The sequence below is a fragment of the Giraffa tippelskirchi genome, chromosome 1 (genome assembly GCF_054371585.1).
Source record: "Giraffa tippelskirchi isolate mGirTip1 chromosome 1, T2T-mGirTip1v1.2.pri, whole genome shotgun sequence".
In the NCBI taxonomy this organism is placed as follows: Eukaryota; Metazoa; Chordata; class Mammalia; order Artiodactyla; family Giraffidae; genus Giraffa; species Giraffa tippelskirchi.
In genome coordinates this window covers 208674335-208695816 of record NC_137275.1, presented here as the reverse complement: position 1 = coordinate 208695816, position 21482 = coordinate 208674335, and the positions used below count along the sequence as shown (strand labels likewise).

At 37.8% G+C, this 21482-nt stretch overlaps 1 protein-coding gene and 1 pseudogene across 4 annotated transcripts in view; one reads left to right on the top strand and one right to left on the bottom strand.

Annotated features, from left to right (window-relative positions):
• LOC145519852 (uncharacterized) overlaps positions 1 to 21482 on the bottom strand; it is a 669571-nt gene that overhangs the window by 12165 nt on the left and 635924 nt on the right. For 3 of the 4 annotated variants that reach the window (XR_014063970.1, XR_014063972.1, XM_081524738.1), the window contains 3 exons: positions 15958 to 16149; positions 9603 to 9638; positions 7306 to 9357 (listed from right to left, as the gene is read on the bottom strand). The gene's annotated coding sequence lies outside the window, so the exon portion shown is untranslated. Of the gene's footprint in view, positions 1 to 5314; positions 5489 to 7305; positions 9358 to 9602; positions 9639 to 15957; positions 16150 to 21482 lie in introns of those variants that run through there. The other variant, XR_014063971.1, reaches the window with a different exon arrangement.
• On the top strand, positions 20190 to 21187 carry LOC145516520 (COP9 signalosome complex subunit 2 pseudogene; annotated as a pseudogene).

Sequence of the window (21482 nt, the reverse complement as noted above, 5' to 3'; positions counted from 1 at the left end):
CATGACCTAGAATCCTGTGGATCTCTGCTAGAGGGAACAAGAGCTCTGGAAGGGACCAGAACCAGAATTTAAAATGCTTCATCAAAAGTGACACACATCACCTATACTCACAATTCACCACAACTATTTATTACAATGCACACAAGCTATGAGTGCCAAGTCACTTCAGTCGTGTCTAACTCTTTGAGACCCTATGGACCATATAGCCCTCCAGGCTCCTCTGACCATGGGATTCTTCAGGTAAGAGTATTGGAGTGGGTTGCCACAAGGGGCTCAGGAAATGCAATCTCAAAATGTGCCTGGAAAGGCACAGGGTCAGAGGGGAGAACTGGACTCTTTGGCAGGGCTTCCCAGGGGGTGCTAGTGGTAAAGAACCCATCCGCCAATACAGAAGATTTAAGAGACCTGGGTTTGATCCCTCGGTTTGAAAGATCCCTTGAAGAAGGAAATGACAACCCACTCCAGTATTCTTGCCTGGAGAATCCCATGGACAGAGGAGCCTGGCAGGTTACAGTCCATAGGGTCGCAAAGAATCAGACACGACTGAAGTGACTTCATTAATGACTAATGGAAGATCTTGGAGTCTAGATACTCAAAAAGGAAAAGAAATAGGTTAAACTGGTAGTTGAATTTTCAATTAAAAAGAATCTTAGTAGTAAGTAATCATTGATCCTTTATTATCTTTCATATTATATTTGTGCTATTGTTTTTATTTTATCTATTCTGAAAATATGTACTAAGTATCTTCTAGTATTTGCAAAGTGCTGTGATGGTTACTCTTAGGGTAAAAACTCTGGATTTGTTTCTTTAAAGACACATATTTAGTTGGAGATACAGGGCTTCCATGATAGCTCAGTTGGTAAAGAATCTACCTGCAATTCAGGAGACCCCGGTTCAATTCCTGGGTCGGGAAGATCTACTGGAGAAGGGACAAGCTACCCACTCCAGTATTCTTGGGCTTCCCTTGTGGCTCAGCTGGTAAAAAATCTTCCTGCAATGCCGGAGACCTAGGTTTGATCCCTGAGTTGGGAAGATCCCCTGGAGTAGGGAAAAGCTACCCACTCCAGTATTCTGGCCTGAAGAATTCCATGGATGGTATAGCCCATGGGGTCGCAAAGAGTCAGACATGACTGAACGACTTTCACTGCATAGGAATTCAAAGTATACAGAAGAAGAGAATTAAGAGAAGATGGCAGGGACAGGGGGTTGAGGGAGCGTGAAAGGGTGGGCAGTGTTTAGTGAGTGTAAAAGAGGGAATTGTTAAATTCCGAGTTTCTGTGCTTAAAGCTAGAATGGACAAAACTGTGCCTTCTGCAAGTATATTTGAAAATACCCTGCTGATCTGAGCTATACGGAAGGGACAGATAAGCAAAAGTATATGTTATATTATTGCTTTTAAGTACACTTCTTGATTTCTGTTTCCCCCTCCCAGTTCAGGCTCTTTAATTTACATTTAAAAATTTCCATATTTGTGTGGTTAGGATAAATGATTGTGAACTCAAAGGTTATATCGTTGCTCCTTGAAATTAGGAGCCCTGCTTTTTTGGTACTCTGTACACTCCCTTCTAAGTTAATGATGATTTATGGTGATAATTATAATACATTGCTCCTGTAATGTCTCTTTTAGCTTATAAAGCAAGTTTATGTAACTATTAAAGTTATTTCCACAATATGCTCAAGAGTTAGTTTCAGGGAGTTTTAATAAAATTACTCCCATACCATAGATAGAGGGATTGAGGCTGAAAGAATTAAAATGATTTTATCATGAGAGCAATAATTTGTAGCTATGAACAAACCACCCTAAAACAGTGGCTTAAAATAATAGTGCTCATTTCTTTGCTCACCTGAGGGGTGATACTTGGGGTCTCTCAAGCAGTTGCAATCAGGTGATGGCTGGGGCTGAGGTCACCTCTGAAGTTTGACTCATGTTTGATGCCTGGGCTGGGAAGTCTCTAACATCCAGTGTGACAACATGTTGGGCTTCTTCAGGCATAGCTCTCTCCATGGTCTCCCTACATGGACTCTCCACACTGGGTGTGGGCCACCCTGGGAAGGGGTGTGAACTGGGGACACGTGGTTCTCTGCAGCTGTAGTCATCTCTGAAGATGACGGCAGCCGTGGACTGCCTGCCAACAGGACTCCCAGTAGCTGAGGCAACATGACCTTCATTGAAGGAAGATGACCTCACTTTTGTTCCAAATCCAGTACCCTGCCATTCGCATTGTCTCCACTGATTTAACAGCACTAGTCTGTTGACATTAATACATGTTCATTGTGAATTATACAGTGAAAATAAGTAATCACATTGAGACACCTCATTAAATAATTATATAGCATTCTGCATGTATTTCTATTATGGGAACATGTTATTCCTCACTAATTTGTAAGTTTCAATGAGCTCACATCCACATGAGCACCCAAATCTTACTTGCTTCAAGCTCCCACCCACTCCTCCAACAACTCTAGTTCTTTTATTCTTACAGTAACCATCCTCAAACTTATGTGGGAACACCCAAGAGATGGGGACATGTGGATTATGAACCAGTCAAGGCAGCGACTTGCTGTCAGCCTACATGTAATGTTCCAGGCTGCACTATCAATGCTCCTATACCTAATTCCATGCTTGTTGCAGTGGAAATTCATGGCTGGACACCAAGCTCCAGACTTCTATGTTCCACCGCTTAATCAACATTTCCATTAATACCAAGGCAGCATCTCAAATTTTATTTGTTCAAAACCAAACACTTGGTTTTTCTCACTAAAAATTTTTTTAAATAACTACATTTCAGTAAATGGCATAACCATTCTCCAAAACCTAGAAGTCATTCTTGATTCCTTTCTTTGTTAGCCATCCTGGATACAAATACCTAAAATTACTTATTTACTCATCTACTTGTTTATTTCCTATCTCCTCCTTCTAAAATTTCAGTTCTGTGAAATCAGAAAATCCATATGTTTTGTCCTCTAGTGTGTGTCTAGCACTTACAAACACTTAGGACCCTGACTTAACATAGAGGTAAGGCACTAGGCAAATATATGATGGATGACTCTGTAAAGAAATTTAATTAGTCAATTAATTTCTGTTAACTGATTCTGATTCCACCACCACCAGCCTTAAAAATTCTACAGAAATGCTGCTCCAAGATGACACATCTCTGCTCTAAGCAGAGATACCTCTCACCGGCCTTAGAATCAGACCATTTTTTACCACCACTACTTATTGAAAACCAGCCACTCTCAAGATTTGCTGATGTCACAGCAAAGGTTGCTAGTATAATAGGGATTTCCTAGCTGCTGCTCTAAAACTGTTCTGCACTTATTTTAACGGCACTGTGTCCAGTGATCTATGCTGGCATGAGCCACTATTACTGCTGCCAATATGCAAGTACCTCTGCACTTGTGAAGCATGTTACGTTCAGTTGTAAAAATAAGTGTTCCACAGCAGAGTTATTTGGGTCCCAAATCACTACTGAGTCTAGTGAAACAGACCTTTCAATTGACACAGAGCCCTTTTTATTCTCTCTGGATGTATACACAATCCTAGCTTGGGTTAGAATGGATACAAAGAAAAACTTAACACTGAAAGGGAACCATCTCGTTTCCGACCAATTCCTTCCACTCTTAAAAACAATTCTCTTGCTGAAATGCTATTGTCCCTTACTATAGTCTGGCTTCAATTTATCAGAGTCCATCCTTCTTTCCTTCCGTCTCTTTCTTTCTCTTTCCTTAACAAATAGTCACAGAACACCTAACCTGCTATGTACTGAGGAAAGAAAGATGAGTTCGTTTATAATTCCAGGGTAGAGGCATATGCTTGGAAAGATGCAAAAAAAATGGCTTCAGGTTTATGACAAGTATATGTTCAAGCTAAAATGGGTCACAAAGATAGGAGAGGTCAATTATTAGTGAGGAATTAATGAATTCTTAATTCAAGAGGAGAAACAAATTGTGTCTGGCAATAGGGTTAGGGTTTTTTCCCTTCAGGGTGATAATGAAGCGTTGGAAGTGAAAGGAGAAAAGCAGGTACAGGCAGTGGGAGCAAAACACAGTTGGGTGGCTTACTTTGTGACATACTATAATGTGTTAAGTCAGCCTAAGTTGGACACCCAAAGATTTGGCTTTGTCTTCAATTAAAAACGTATGACTTGTGGATGTCTGCTTGACCGTGTTCAACTCTTCACGAACCATGGACTGTTGCCCGCCAGGCTCCTCTGTCCATGGTTTAGATATAAACAATTCATTCATGGAGAAGGCACCTCTTTATTTCTCTTTCATAAATTTTTCTGATGCATACTTTGATTGGAGAAAGAGATATTGATAGAATTTTATCATTGGATTTTATTTTGTCCTTTTCAGTTACAATTAGAAAAAGTATGATAGTGGTTTTGCCACTTGCTAGCAGTGTGACACTGGGAAACCAACCCCTTCATGTTTAATTTTTCACCTTTGTCTTATCTGTAAGTCAGTAATGTTGAACCAACTTTTGAGGACTCCCCCCACCCCCACCCCCCGCCGCCGCTATGAAATTCTGTGGCTGTAAGACTCAAAAGGGGATATAATATAAGATGCAGAGGACCTATATAACATTGACTCTAAAGCTCATATTTACACAATATTATTTCTAGGAACTCATTACAAAAGTCAGTTTTGTCTAGCATATGCCAGTAAAATCTCAGAGGAAAAACAACATAAATTAAAGAGAGTCATTTTGTAAGAGAAGCAACACTTTTCTAAGCAGAAGCACTGTGTTACAGTCCATGGTTTGCTAGTTTCTGGCTGTGCTGAAAAAAACACTTTCCTTTCCTGATTCCAAGTTGTTTTTCCTGGAATAAATGAGGCTACTGGGAATTGAAGAGGTTAACATATACTTATATCAATATAATGATATATCATTGAAATATATCATTATAATATCAGACAAACTTGATGCTACCTGGAAGATCAAAATCAGAACAGGCAAAACTATCAGTACTCATGTGGGTGTGAGCTCTCTACTATCAGTAGTTAAGCATTCTTACCTCTCCACTCCCACATTCTCCTAGAAAGCCTCCTTTCTAGGCAATGGAGGGAGGAGGACAAAATTTGGAGGCTCCTGGTGTATAACACAACACATACCAAAGGTGTCTCATCCCAAAGACAAGATAAGCTTCTCAATATATAGCCTTCCTAGGAGAATTTGGGAGTGGAGAGGTAAGAATGCTTAACTACTGATTCCCAGACTACAAAATATCAAGAACCATGCCCTGTGAGATCTGTATGCTTATTTGCAGAGGATTCATCTGGATATAGTCCGCCTTTAACATATCATACATACCTTTTATATGGGAACAGAGAGAGGTCCCATTCTTAACATTCTTGATTTCTTTCTCTCACAAAATAAACATCTTCCTTGCTTTGATCCATGGTGCAGGAACTGGTAGGTTTAATCAGGATTCATGATCTTGATGAAGAGTCTGGCAGTTACCATTGTTGAGTATTACACTGAGGTCTAAGTCAAGAGACACATTGCAGATGTCATTATATGATAAGAAGAAAGCACATAACATTACTGAAAGAAAAATTTCAAGAAAGGAACTCTCAACAATGGGAAATGAATTGTGAACTGTTAATGTCTAAGAAGTATATTCCCTACAATTCAGCACCATTTTTGTTTGTTTGTTTGTTTTTAGCAGAGAAACTCTTCCATGTGTGCAAAAGGAGATATGTCCTAGACCTTCTGGCAGAATTGTTTGAAAGGGGAAAAATAAGAAACAATTGCAGTATCCATCCACAGGAGAATAAATAGTGTCATATAGTCATAAAACAGAATGTTACAAAAATAATGCAGTCAAAATAAACAAACTGGAGCAACACATATATCAACATAGATAAAGATCACAAAGCAATTTGAAAAATAATACCTATAACGTGATAGATAGCTCAAAATTCTGCAAAATCGTAGTACATAGTTTATAGATAAATACAAATAGAAATATTAGAAAAGCTAACTATAAATAAACACATTGAGTTATTGAGAGTAGATTATCTGTGGGAAGAAATGAAGGTAATGGAAAAATGAAAGATTTTAGAGAAAATCCCAAACCAAATATGAAATACTGTGAGAACATGATAAAGCTAGGTGCTGGGCACATGATTTTTATATTATCCTACATTGTTGTCTGTGTTTTTTGAATCGCTTTATAACTTTGAAACAATACTTTTAAAAGCTTAAATATTGTATATGGCACAAACTTAGGCATTTTTCTTATATGTATGAAAATTGCTTTTGACAGTATAAAAGATAAAAAGCCAATCAAAAACGTTAGAAATACTGAAGTGCCTGCTCAGAGTTCTGTAGAAATATGTGTATCTGTACCAGAAGACTAATTAGAGAAATTTTATTATCATAGCAAATTACATTTTCTTATTGAATGAGAGAAATTTTATTGATTTTCATATGATTCAAATCCCAACCTTGAATTTTACTACATATATAAATGTAAATATTCAATTTTATCTTGGAAATGTTGGTTTTTTTTCAGATTATTGTTTCAAAGCTCTCTGACAAGATAAGGTGGCTTCTATTTATAAAACTATAAGTATAATAACGTCAGCATATCTGTTTGGCTACTAAACATGATGCATGCTTTATTTCAGCAAGTAAAACTCATGAGAATGCATTCTCACCATGTCTATCTAAGACATATTGAGGCAGTGAAGTTCGAAGGTGTTATGTTCCTGCAGATTTCTCTTATGGTAAAAATCCTTGAAGCGTGAGAAGTGTGTAGCCATACTGATTTTCTCCCAGCATGTGATGCAGAATTTATATACTCTATTTTGATCCCATAAAAGAAAATCTATTGCCAAAAATAATAGCCCTGAACAAATTATATATTGAAAATGACCAACCACCTGCTTTTATTTTTATTTTTTTTAATAAATTTATTTATTTTAGTTGGGGGCTAATTACTTTATAATATTGTAGTGGTTTTTGCCATACATTGACATGAATCAGCCATGGGTTTACATGTGTTCTCCATCCTGAACCCCCCTCTCACCTCCCTCCCCATCCCATCCTTCTGGGTCATCCCATTGCCCCAGCCCTGAGCATTTGTCTCATGCATCGAACCTGGAATGGTGTTCTGTTTCACATATGATAATATACATGTTTCAATGCTATTCTCTCAGAACGTCCCACCCTCACCTTCTCCCTCAGAGTCCATAAGACTGTTCTATGCATCTGTGTCTCTTATTCTGTCTCTCATATAGAATTATCGTTACCATCTTTCAAATTCCATATATATGCATTAGTATACTGTATTGGTGTTTTTCTTTCTGGCTTACTTCACTCTGTATAATGGGCTCCAGTTTCATCCATCTCAATAGAACTGATTCAAATGTGTTCTTTTTGATGGCTGAGTAATATTCCATTGTGTATATGTACCACAGCTTCCTTATCCATTCGTCTGCTAATGGACATCTAGCAAACACCTGCTTTTAAAATTCCCACTTTTTATATAACATAAAAATATAAATTAGGAAATAGGAGTTTGAAGGAAAATGGTTAAAGTTGTTATGACTTTTAGCATCAATTTTTATTTTGCTATACATCTTATATAATTTGAGTTAAATATAATTTTGAGGCAATAATGTATCTATTTAATTGCATATTTTATTAAAATATTAAAAAATATTTTTCAGAAAGTCTTCTAGATTATGTTTCTATAATCCATTCATTTGGTATTTCTTGTGGACTTTGTGCAGGATTTGTCAGGCTGAGATGTGTAAAGAACATGTAACTTAACATGTATTGAGTATAAATATATTTTTTCATTGGAAGGACTGATGTTGAAGCTGAAACTCCAATACTTTGGCCACCTCACATGAAGAGCTGACTCATTGGAAAAGACCCTGATGCTGGGAAAGATTGAGGGCAGGAGGAGAAAGGGACAACCGAGGATGAGATGGCTGGATGGCATCACCAACTCGATGGACATGGGTTTGGGTGGACTCCAGGAGTTGGTGATGAACAGGGAGGCCTGGCGTGCTGCGGTTCATGGGGTCACAAACAGTTGAACATGACTAACTGACTGAGCTGAACTGAACTGATATATTTAAACCATTTGCTAAGGATTTTAATCAAATATTTTATGAGCTCTGAAATGTAGGTATTCCCATTATGCTGATTTTGGCAGTTCCTCCCTTCAAGAGATGGACTCTATTTCCCACCACTTGAATCTGAACTTCTCTTATGATTAGTTCTTGGCCAACAGACTATGATAGAAGTGACTGTCATTTCTGAGCTTAGGCTCAAAGATACTCACTTGCTCTCTCTTGGCACTGTCTCTGCCATGTGAGAAAGCTCAGTCTACCTGAATGGAGGATGAGAAATTATGTGGAAAGAGTCTAGTTATCCTAACTGAGACTTCCCTACATTATCTATTGCCTGCCAACTAACAAATACATGAAAGAACCCAGCCAACACCAGTAAAGCTGCCTTCTTGATACAAGTCTCATTAAAGATACATAAGTAAGTGGAGACAAGACCAGAAGAACCACCTAGCTCACTCATAGACTAAAGAGCAAGAAGAAATCCTTATTAAGACACTGAGCTTTGGGGTTATTTGTTACACAGCAATAGGTGGTGCTAGTGGTAAAAACCTGCCTGCCAATGCAGGAGACATAAGAGATGCAGGTTCTATCCCTGGGTGGGGAAGATCCCCTGGAGTAGGAAATGGCAACCCACTCCAGTATTCTTGCCTGGAAAATTCCAGGGACCTGATGGTGGGCTACAGCCCATGGGGTCACCAAGAGTCTGACACAACTGAAGCACTTAGCCTGCAGTAGTTAATTAGCACTCTGATCTTTAGAAACGTGACATAATTTAGACTAGGGAAGAGTATTGAATCACATCTGTACAACTTCAAAGCCCGTGTTCTTTCCATACTCTGTATGGAATAAAAAAAATGAAGTAGAAGAGAATAGAACAAAGTCATATAGCTATTCCAAAGAGGTAGAAGTTACTTTGACTCAAGTAATTAATACATTTGTCATAAGGAAGATATCCTTTGGATTAGGCCCCTAATAGTTAAAGAAGGAAGTCTGCTGTTGAAAATAGGCTAAGGTACAAAAGCAAGAAGGTGACAATCATGGTCAAAAATGGCATATAGCCTGTAACATAACAGAGCTTTGGGAGATAAGGCCCTGTAAGTGTTTTTTATACATGCGTGTGTTAGTTTCTCAGTTGTGTCCAATTCTTTGCTGCTTCATGTCCACCAGGCTCTTCTGTCTATGGAATTCTCCAGGCAAGAACACTCTAGTAGGCAGCCATTCCCTTCTCCAGGGATCTTCCTGATGCTGGGATCAAACCGAGGTCTCCTGTATTACAGGCAGATTCTTTACTGTATGAGTCACTAGGGAAGCCCTTTATAAAATTCATACTGGATTTTTAAAATTCAGGTGAAAATTTATATGGAAAGAAATATTTCTTGGTTTTAAGCAGAAATAGTAATTCATTGAGTTTTGATTATATGGGTTATAACTGATTCATGTCTTAAAAGATATTAATGTTAAAGTATACTTTGTAATAGAAAATTAAGGTTTAAAGAAGAAAATATACTTACCCTTTCAAATGACTCAATATAAGTGAAAGATCATAGCTGTAGAGAGAGACAATATTGGATGTGAAATTCACCTTAGCCATTTACAACACAGATCCAGACAGGATACTTAACTTCTTTGATTCCTAGTTTCCTAATCCATAGAATAAAGATAATGGACATTTATTTAATAGTACTGTTGGCAAAATTAGATATAAGTGAAAGTTTATCAGTCATGTCCGATTCTTTGCGATCCCATGAACTACACAGTTCATGGAATTCTCCAGACCAAAATACTGGAGTGGGTAGCCTTTCCCTTCTCCAAGGGGTCTTCCCAACACAGGGATCAAATCCAGGTCTCCTGCATTGCAGGCAGAGTCTTTACTGGCTGAGTCACCAGGGAAGCCCAAGAATATTGGAGAGCTTAGCCTATCCCTTCTCCAGGGGATCTTTCTGACCCAGGAATCAAACCAGTGTCGCCTGCATTTGCAGGTGGATTTTTTACCAACTGAGCTATCAGAGAAGCCCATATATAAATGTCTGGCACATAATGAACACTTGAAACAGAGTAGCTATTTTTTTTTTACAAAATTAGAATTTAATACATTTAAAAAGTCCCCTTAGAATCAAAGTGTTAATAGTGACCTTAAAGTGACACAATCATGAATAAACTCAGTAGCACTCTTAAATTCAAGGGTCCTTATATTTATTTATATGATTTCTTAGATTATATGTCAAATAGAAACACCTATGCTGTTCTGTAATTACAGAGTTTGCACCTCTCCTCCTCCTCATCTTAATTAGTATCCCTACTTCCTCTATAAGATGAAATGCAGAATGATACGTATCATGTTTCAACATCAGAAAATATTGAGTTAGTGATTTTGTAGTAAGAATAAAGTATAATACAAATCCCTATCAGACGTAGTTGAAGAATAAGCCAGGAAATTGGGAAGGGGCTAAAAGAGGGATAGGATCATTTTCCCTTCAGAGGATTATCAGCTCCCCTTAAAACCTTGTCATGGTCTTAATAGTCCTTATATTAGGGAGCTGCAATCTAGAAGGGGATCATGAGTCTACACACCAATAATCACATAGGGAACAAAGTTGAATGTGAGTATTTGTTAAAGAAGTAAAATCAAATGATGTATCTTTTTACAACTAGTAAATTAGCTTATATGTGCAAGTTTGTGTTGAAACTACAGCACTAATGCACATTGCCCTGAGGATGAATTAATAGTCATTTTTTGAGAAAACCAAATAGCAAAAAGTTTGAAAATTTTAAAGTTTTTGAACCTCTTTTTACTATTGTTGAGACTCTATATTATTTGAAAGAACAATGAAAACTCATATGCAAAAGAACTCATTGCTAACTTAATTATAATAGTGAAAAAATGAAAGCAGCTTAATATCTGAAACTGAGAAATGGTTCAGTAAATAGCACAGTATCAATTTGTAGACTACAAACTACCCATTAAAATGTATTGTTGTGAAGAATAGCAACATGTAAGAATGTTTATAACATACTGTCAAGTACAAAAAAGATTAAAGTGTACACTGTACTTTCAAGTGCATAAAATTTGTTTTCTTATGATCAAGAGAATATAAAAAGTAAAAACAAAGGATTAGTTCATGAGGTGGGAGAGATTTTATTTTTATTTATATATTTCATTATTGGTATAATGCTGCTTGTGCCACAAACAGAAGACAGAATTAGAAATTAATAAAATGGAACTAATTACTCCCAAGTCATACTTTGGAGGAACCTATAAGCTGATTCTCCACAGTTTATCAATATCAGTGTCATTTCCTATTTCCCCCAAAATGCTTCACCTCCTTTATTCAACAAATTCCATTAAGTGTTCTTGAATCAGTAAACTGACATCAATTTGAAATAAATGCTATGAGAATAACAGACTTGAATTTATGTAGTGTGCATTGGGTAGAATTTAGATTGAATGATAAAACAATTACTTGCCAGTTCCTTAACACTTCAATACATCTTAGATACGGAAAAAGAAAAACATGGATTCTGGAAAATGGTGTTTTCAATGTCTTGTGGGTCATTTTTGAAAAAAGAGAATACTCTTTTTTCCCAATAATAACAGTTGTATGGATTTTAGCTAATTATATTATTCACATTTCCCATGAAGTTATACAATTCTTTATTAAAAATATAGAGTTCTTTTTCTATCACATCACAGAAAGAACCATAATAATACTGATCATTTTAAGGAATCATTTTTATGCACTAAATGCTGATTTTTAGGACATTTTGATCTGAATGCTAGCACTAACTTCTGAAAGAGACAGTACCTGATTTGAGTTTATCTGTACACTAATACTAACTTCTCTCTTTTCTCTGCTTCTCAGAAGAAAAAAAAGTATAAAAAACTATAAAGTAATGAAAAGAACTATGAATTCATTGGAAATGTGTAAAACAATAAAATTGAATTTGCTACCCTTTAGAGAAGTATTAGTAAATATTGAAAAATTCTATTACAAAAAGGAGAGATATGTCTTCCTGTTCCTACATATTAATTACTTCTGCAATTCAATAAATATTTACTTGGAGTCAATGACCACTATGCTAGATGCATGGAATACAACCATAAAAATGGCAAAAATCTTGTTATGAAGTCTAATTTAAAAAAGCAGATAAATGAACAGCCAATAACAATACAGTTTAATAAAGTTTATGGCAGAGTACTAAGGCAATGCTATGGATTGAACTTTTGTCTCCCTGCCCCAAATTCATATGGTGAATTCCTAATCCCCAAAGTGATGGTATTTAGAGGTGGAGCCTTTTAGTGTTAGTGTTAGTCGCTCAGTCATGCCCAACTCTTTCCAACCCCCTGGACTGCAGCCCATCAGGCTCCTCTGTCCATGAGATTTTCCAGGCAAGGATACTGGAGTGGGTTGCCATTTCCACCTCCAAGGGATCTTCCCAACCCAGGGATCGAACCTGGGTCTCCTGCACTGCAGGCAGATTCTTTACCAACTGAGCTACAAGTGGAGCCTTTAGGGAGTGGTTAATTTTGAATGAGGTCATGAGTGTGGAGCTCTCATAATGAGAGACAGAGCTAAGACAGAACTTTATATCAAGAAGTATGGTACCATTCTAACAGATATCTGAAAATGTGCAAGTGGACTTTAGAACTAGATGGAGTTTTGAGGTGCATACCAGAAAAATTCAGCATTGCTATAAAGGGATTTTTAAAGGTAATCTGGTAAGGGCTCAGAACAAGAAAAGAACTATAGAGGAAGCTCTCAGATCAGTTCAGTTCAGTCGCTCAGTCGTGTCCGACTCTTTGCGACCCCATGAATCGCAGCATGCCAGGCCTCCCTGTCATTCACCAGCTCTAGAAGTCCACCCAAACTCATGTCCATCGAGTCGGTGATGCCATCCAGCCATCTCATCCTCTGTCATCCCCTTCTCCTCCTGCCCCCAATCTTTCCCAGCATTAGGGTCTTTTCCAATGAGTCAACTCTTCACATGAGGTTGCCAAAGTATTGGAGTTTCAGCTTCAACATCAGTCCTTCCAATGAACACCCAGGACTGATCTCCTTTAGGATGGACTGGTGGGATCTTCTTGCAGTCCAAGGGACTCTCAAGAGTCTTCTCTACAGTTCAAAAGCATCAATTCTTTGGTGCTCAGCTTTCTTCACCGTCCAACTCTCATATCCATACATGACCACTGGAAAAACCATAGCCTTGACTAGAGGGACCTTTGTTGGCAAAGTAATGTCTCTGCTTTTAAATATGCTGTCTAGGTTGGTCATAACTTTCCTTCCAAGGAGTAAGTGTCTTTTAATTTCATGGCTGCAATTGCCAGCTGTAGTGATTTTGGAGCCCCGAGAAATAAAGTCAGCCACTGTTTCCACTGTTTCCCCATCTATTTGCCATGAAGTGATGGGACCAGATGCCATGATCTTAGTTTTCTGAATGTTGAGCTTTAAGCCAACTTTTTCACTCTCCTCTTTCACTTTCATCAAGAGGCTCTTTAGTTCTTCTTTGCTTTCTGCCATAAGGGTGGTGTCATCTTCATATCTGAGGTTATTGATATTTCTCCTGGCAATCTTGATTCCAGCTTGTGTTTCTTCCAGTCCAGCATTTCTCATGATGTACTCTGCATATAAGTTAAATAAGCAGGGTGACAATATACAGCCTTGACGTACTCCTTTTCCTATTTGGAACCAGTCTGTTGTTCCATGTCCAGTTCTAACTGTTGCTTCCTGACCTGCATACAGGTTTCTCAAGAGACAGGTCAGATGGTCTGGTATTCCCATCACTTTCAGAATTTTCCACAGTTTATTGTGATCCACACAGTCAAAGGCTTTGGCATAGTCAATAAAGCAGAGGTAGATGTTTTACTGGAACTCTCTTGCTTTTTTGATGATCCAGCAGATGTTGGCAATTTGATCTCTGGTTCCTGCACCTTTGTGGCTCAGCTGGTAAAGAATCCATCTGCAACGCAGGAGACCTGGGTTCCATTTCTGGGTTGGGAAGATCCCCTGGAGAAGGGAAAGCTACCCGCTCCAGTATTCTGGCCTGGAGAATTCCATGAATAGTCCATGAGGAAGCTCTAATCATCTTTTAAAAATGCATTAATAATGATGTACAGAATGTTGGTAGAAATATGAATGGTAGAGGCTATTCTGATTAGGTCTTTGAACTTTGGCATTGGAGACAACTCTCAAGAGTCCCTTGGACTGCAAGGAGATCAAACCAGCCAATTTTAAAGGAAATCAGTCCTGAATAGTCACTGAAAGGACTGATGCTGAAGCTGAAGCTCCAATACTTTGGCCACCTAATGCAAAGGGCTGACTCATTAGAAAAGACTCTGATGCTGGGGAAGATTGAAGGCAGGAGGAGAAGGGGACAACAAAGGATGACATGGTTGGATGGCATCACTGACTTGATAGACATGAGTTTGAGCAAGCTCTGGGAGATGATGAAGGACAGGGAAGTCTGGCATGCTGCAGTCCATGGGCGTGCAAAGAGTCAGACATGACTGAGTGACTGAACTGAACTGGATCGAGATGAGGAATATATTCCTGGACAGTGGAGAAAAGGCAATCCCTGCTAAGGCAGTGAAGAACTTGGCTGAATTATATTTGTGTTTTTATGTTTTCTGGAAGATATCATTTACAAGCAATGAAGTTGGACTTTTAGCCTAGGAGATTCCTAAGCAAAATATTGAAGGAAAGGCTTGGTTCTTCCTGACTACTTACAGTAAAATATGACAGAAGAGTGATCAATAGAAAATGAAATCATTTAGCAAAAAAGAATAGAACTTGGAGACATTGAAAATTCTTGGCCTGCTCATATTACAAGAAATAAGAACATCTAGGGTGTGTCTGAATGACTTTTTGATAAGGGGATTAAGTGTGGGTATAAACGATGAATGGACTTCCCAGTGGCTCAATGGTAAAAAATCCGCCTGCCAATGCAGGAGCTGCAGGAGACATGTGTTCAATACCCGGGTGGGGAAGATCCCCTGCAGAAGGAAATGGCAACCCACTCTAGTATTTTTGCCTGGGAAATCCCATAGACAGAGGAGCCTGGCAGGCTATAGTCCACGGGGTCGCAAAAGTGTCAGACATAACTCGGTGACTAAACAACAGCAACACCATGGATACTATCAACCATCTCAACAGAAGACAAGAATCAAGATGGAATTATACCAGCAGACACTGACAGTTTGTACTAAAGGAGACAGAGAACGTAGAATGAAATGAAGGAAAATTGATGGCTTTCTTAAACCCTGCTCCGGTGGACCATAGAGCTATTTGTCTGTGAACTTGTGCTATCTTTCAAGAAACGAGAAGGGCCCTAAAGTTGATTCAAATATTGTCAAGGCCAAACCATTTGATTTTAGTTCTATTTAAAAAAAAAGTAGGGAAGGATATTAAATTTTTAAAAAATTTCTTGTGAGTTCAGTAATGCTTTAAAAAGCATATATTACATAAATACAATATCTAGTTGTGTGGCATTTAGAGGCATCTTCAGAATATCTCGACTCTATAGGATCATAAAGAGAATTGAGCTCATCATCTGAATCAGAAGTACACCCCCACATCAAACTTTAATAAGAAGAAAACCAACAATAAAGATGATATATAATCTGCCCACATTTTATAGCTAGAAATTTTCATAGGTAGGATGGGAGTCCAGACGTGTCTGCACCAAAGTCTGTGCTGTTTCTATCAAATCATATCCCCACCCTCTGTATAGTGGGAATATAAGGCATCATATTAATAAAATTCCTGTATATTTGCTTTCACATTATCTTATTTGCAGGAAATCAATTGTTGATTTTATTAGGATATCAGAATATGTTATTTTCAGAGTACCAAATGTAGATTTTCCTTGTACCTTTGATTACTCTTTCTTCTACACCAACTACATTGAGATTTGCAAGAGCAGGAGTTTCTGCTGCTTTGTCATGATTCCATGTCTCCCCGTATCCCGTTTGTAGTCATTTCTGTGGTCTGTCACATTTCAGTAATTAGAGAATCTGGATGTAGTTTCATCAAACCAGTCCCCAAAATCACAGCTAGTGCTTTCCTGTAATTGGAGTACATTAATATTAAATTCATTAATGTGAAGGTTTGGATGAAAGATTTTTATACAAAGTTTTTTTTTCTCTTCATACTCATTTTGTGATTCAAACATTTTGAGCATGTTGCATTATTGGGTAATTTTTATTTTTTTTAACATAATAAAAATCCACACCTAATTTGACATGATTTCTTTGGCAGTTAATAAGAACACATTATACAGTTAAATGAATCTGCAAACTAAATAATGGTTGTAGTGGGTGTGAAAATAGGGATATTTAAATGCATAAGGAAATTTAGCACACATCCCAGTGGCCATGTAAATAGGCTTCTGATTCTTTTATAAATTGCAAACACTTTCTTGTGCAGAAACACAGTGAAAAATATAATCCTGCAACCATACATAGAGTTCATTATCATACCTCACTTCATGCCTATTATCCACTTAAGAGCTCCATTAAAACACCCACTCTTGTTTCAGCGGCAGCTACACAAGTCAAAAACTAAGCCTCATTTGTCACTATTTATCCCCAGAGACTAAAGACAGCTGTATTGATGAAGTGTATTTAAGATTACATCTCCAGTTATTTTGATAAAAATTTTTCAAATATGACCCTGTGTCATATAAAATTAGTGCTCAAAAACTCATTATCAGCATGAATTCTAGAATAGACTCCAAAGGAATGTCTATGAAGAAAAATGACTGTGGGTAATGGACATATGGTGGGTTGTACTGTAAACTTACTTACCATAAGTAACTTAAGTTTTTTGATGGCCTAGTTGTTTATTGTCATTTACAGTCTACATGCAAGGATATCTATGTTCAATAATTTACCTGAAAGTAAAATAATTAAAAAGATAACACACCGCTGAGAAACTGATATTGATATCTGGCTTAGGGCCAAGTAAAGAAACCATAATACAGACTGTTGACATTCAGATGTGCCATGGAGATAATGCATTTTTAAACCTGCATTTTAAAAGGCTGTGATATTCTCTTCCCTTTTCATTTGGCCCCAACTGTCTATTATTTTGGATACTAATGACTACTTTTAAAAAAATAATTGTATTGCCATTAAATGGGCAGATGTAGCTGTATATGAAAACATGGTCAGAACGTGTTAAATTATGCTTCTAAAATGAACACAAAATGAATGACCAGTCAGGTGTGTGCTAAGTCCCTTCAGTTGTGTCCAACTCTGTGTGACCCTATGGACTATAGCCTACCAAGCTCCTCTGTCCATGGGATTCTTAAGGCAAGAATACTGGAATGGGTTGCCATTTCCTTCTCATAGAGATCAAATAATTATTTATGTACACTGTGACTGACTTTAAGATTCATGCCATTAGATGAATTGTGATGTCAATTTAGGTGAGCTAAGATCAAACCCCTACATGTACACACATGTGCTTTCCCACATTTAAACATAAGAATGCATTACTATATCAATCTATGCCTCTACATTTTTTGCAAACATAATTATTGGGTTTTCAGTACATGTATTTTTTTTAGCATCTAAACCTAGCTACTTCAGAATGCTCACTGCATAGAGACACTTTACTGCCTTGAGTATTCTGTGGGTACCTGATGCTAAAGCCATATTGGAATCATGATATTATCATGTCTCTTCTGGGCCAGTGCAATAGATGAACTGAAGGTTGTTATATGAGTCTGAACCAAGGAATTAGCAGTGAGGCTAGAATGGGTAGAATAGGTTCCAGAAATATTTACTTGATTAATATTGAAAGGAATTGACAATTGATTTGATACAGTGAGTGAGAGAACAGGAGTTGTTGAAATGAAATGAGGTTTCCGCCTTGGAAACTAAGGAGTGATCAATTTATTAACCAGGATAAATAAAGGATAAGGCTTAGTATGTTTTTAGATGTCAAGGTACTATTGCCTAGAAAACAGTTGAGCAGGGATTCAGCTCAGGTGGATTATAAGGATTAGAGCCAAAGTTATATATTCAGAACCATTAGTTTACAAATATCATGTAAAGTCATAGGTATAAATGAGATTAAAAGATGTGGGAGGTTTTTCTAAATTATTCTTTATATAATCTTTTCCTTTTTATCATTTATTTGGGTGTTGAAAAGCCCAATCTATTTACCATGTCCCCAACTGCTACTGAATATCTTTTTACTTGTAAGACTTGTAGGCACCTCAGAGACAGAATATCTAAAATACACCTCCTACCTTTACCAAACCCTATCCTGTGTTTCCATTTTTATTTTCAAATAAATAAAGATGAACTCATCCTCCTTATCACAGAATTAGTGAGTCATTTAGAACCCTGCTTTTTATTTATTATTTCATATCTAATCTGGCATTCTAGTATATCTTCAGTTTATTACCTTTTCTCCATTCCTACTGATGATTTTAGCTAGTGAATATAGCATTCATTGACTGGATTACAGAGATAGTTTCCAACTTGACTTGCGTGCTTCTGATTTTGACCCCTCCAATTTATTCTCCATCCAAATTGCTGTTGGAGGAGAAAACTTACAGTGTAAAATTAATTGTGAAACTCTCATGCTTAAAATCCCTCAATGATCATATTATTCAGGATAAAACTTAAATTTCTTAGCTTGTTATCCCAGACTCTTCACTGTTTTCCACCTGACTACATACTCCCCCTTCCTCCCTATATTTTTCCTATACCTGTACAGAAACACACACACATGGAGCCAGGCATTCTGGAGTGTGAAGTCAAGTAGGCCTTAGGAAGCCCCGCTGTCATCAAAGCTAGTGGAAGTGATGGAATTCCAGCAGAGCTATTGAAAATCTAAAAGATGATGCTATCACAGTGCTGCACTCAATATGCCAGAAAATTTGGAAGACCCAGTAGTGGCAACAGGACTAGAAAATTTCAACCCTCATCCTAATTCCCAAGAAGGGAAATACTAAATGAAATTAAAAGATGCTTTCTCCTTGGAAGAAAAGCTGTGCAAACCTAGACAGCATATTAAAAACAGAGACATTACTTTGCCGACAAAGGTCTGTCTAGTCAAAGCTATCGTTTTTCCAGTAGTCATGTATGGATGTGAGAGTTGGACTATAAAGAAAGCTGAGCACTGCAGAACTGATGCTTTTGAACTGTGGTGTTGGAGAAGACTCTTGAGAGTCCCTTGAACTGCAAGGAGATCCAATCCATCCTAAAGAAAATCAGTCCTGAATATTCATTGGAAGGAGTGACGCTGAAGCTGAAGCTCCAATACATGGGCCACCTGATGTGAAGAACTGACTCATTTGAAAAGACTCTGATGCTGGGAAAGATTGAAGGCGGAGGAGACGAGGACGACAGAGGATGAGATGGTTGGATGGCATCACCACCTCAGTGGACATGAGTTTGAGCAAGCTCTGGGAGTTGGTGGTGGACAGGGAAGCCTGGTGTGCTGTAGTCCATGGGGTTTCAAAGAGTCAGACATGAATGAGGGACTGAACTGAACTGATGAAGACCAGTTACTACTCCAGGGTGTCAACCTGACCCTGGTGTTTCAGGTACCTAACTTTCCTCCACATCACCTGTCCGACTCTTTGTGACCCCATGGACTATAGCCCAACAGACTCCTCTGTCCATGGGATTCTCTAGGCTAGAAAACTGGAGTGGGTTTCCATGCCCTACAGGGGATCTTCCCTACCCAGGGCTCAAACCCACATCTCTTAAATCTTCTGCATTGCCAGGTGGGATCTTTACCATTAGTGCCACTTGGGAAGCCCCCACATCCTGCAGAAAATAAGAAATTTTTTTTTCTAGAGAAACAGAACCAGAGAGTCTCTGAGCCAGTCAGTGTAAGGGGTCTCAATGACCCCTTACAGAAGAGAGTTTAAACCAAGCATCATCAAATGAATGCCTTCCTCAGTTGTTTAGTAGATACTGGAGCTAATTTTGGCATAGACACGCTGGTCAGCCCTGTGCAAGCCTAACCCATTTGCCCTCCTCTAATTTCACCCAGTGTGCCAATCAGTGATTGTCCCCAGAGGCCTTTCTATTTCCCATCTGTCTTTGGCTTGCAACTATTATCCTTGTAGGATAAAAAAAAAATGGAGAAGATGACCTGAAAAAAGGCACACAGTTATTAGAAATATATGCTTTGGAAATTCAAATGTACACGGCACAGAAAAATAACAAAAAACTTAAAGCGCTCTATGAACAGTCACTTCACATCAAGTCTGCCATCCCTCATCCATTGATCATGGGAGTTATCAGAGAATGTGGTGGTAAAATGCACTTAAGAGAAGGTGAATTTGAAAAGTCACACACTGATTTTTTTGAAGCCTTTAAGAATTATGATGAATCGGGAAGTCCAAGATGAACCACTTGCTTAAAATATTTAGTCTTAGCAAATATGCTAATGAAATCAGGAATAAATCCATTTGACTCACAGGAGGCCAAACCTTACAAAAATGATCCAGAAATTCTAGCAATGACGAATCTAGTAAGTGCCTATCAGAATAATGACATCACTGAATTTGAAAAGATTCTAAAAACAAATCACAGCAACATCATGGATGATCCTTTCATAAGGGAACACATTGAAGAGCTTTTGCGAAACATCAGAACACAAGTGCTTATAAAATTAATTAAGCCTTACACAAGAATACATATTCCTTTTATTTCTAAGGAGTTAAACATAGATGTAGCTGATGTGGAGAGCTTGCTGGTGCAGTGCATATTGGATAACACTATACATGGCCGAATTGATCAAGTCAATCAACTCCTTGAACTGGATCATCAGAAGAGGGGTGGTGCCCGATATACTGCACTAGATAAATGGACCAACCAACTAAATTCTCTCAACCAGGCTGTAGTCAGTAAACTGGCTTAACAGAGAACAAGCTTTTACAGACATACTTAAGGCAACAGTGCAGAGATGTAACCCTTAAAAGAACTGGGAATGGCAAAACTACTGTCGGTTGATGTGTCCTGAAAATTATTGGAGTTATGGCAGAAGTGCTTTTTTTGATCAACTGGTTTGTGTTTTGCTGCTGCATTTATCCCAAGAAAAAAAAAAAAACAGCTTTAATCTCCAGAAGAAAACCAAAATGCCATGGGATTTATGCTGTATTGACATCTTGCCCTAAAACATAAAACATCATAGTAATTTGTCGTGGGCAACATGACCAGAGAGAAGATTTTTGTCATGATTTTAAATACACTGACACGCTACTGTTGGTTAAATTTAAACATGTTTTACCTGCAGAAATTCTCTCACAAATAACCTGCAATAACTTGAAATGCATACTCTTTTGAACACTTCCTTTTCTCATGTATAAATTAAAATGTTTGCTGCATTTTGCAAAATGTCAATTCTCCAAAAATGTGTCCGTATATT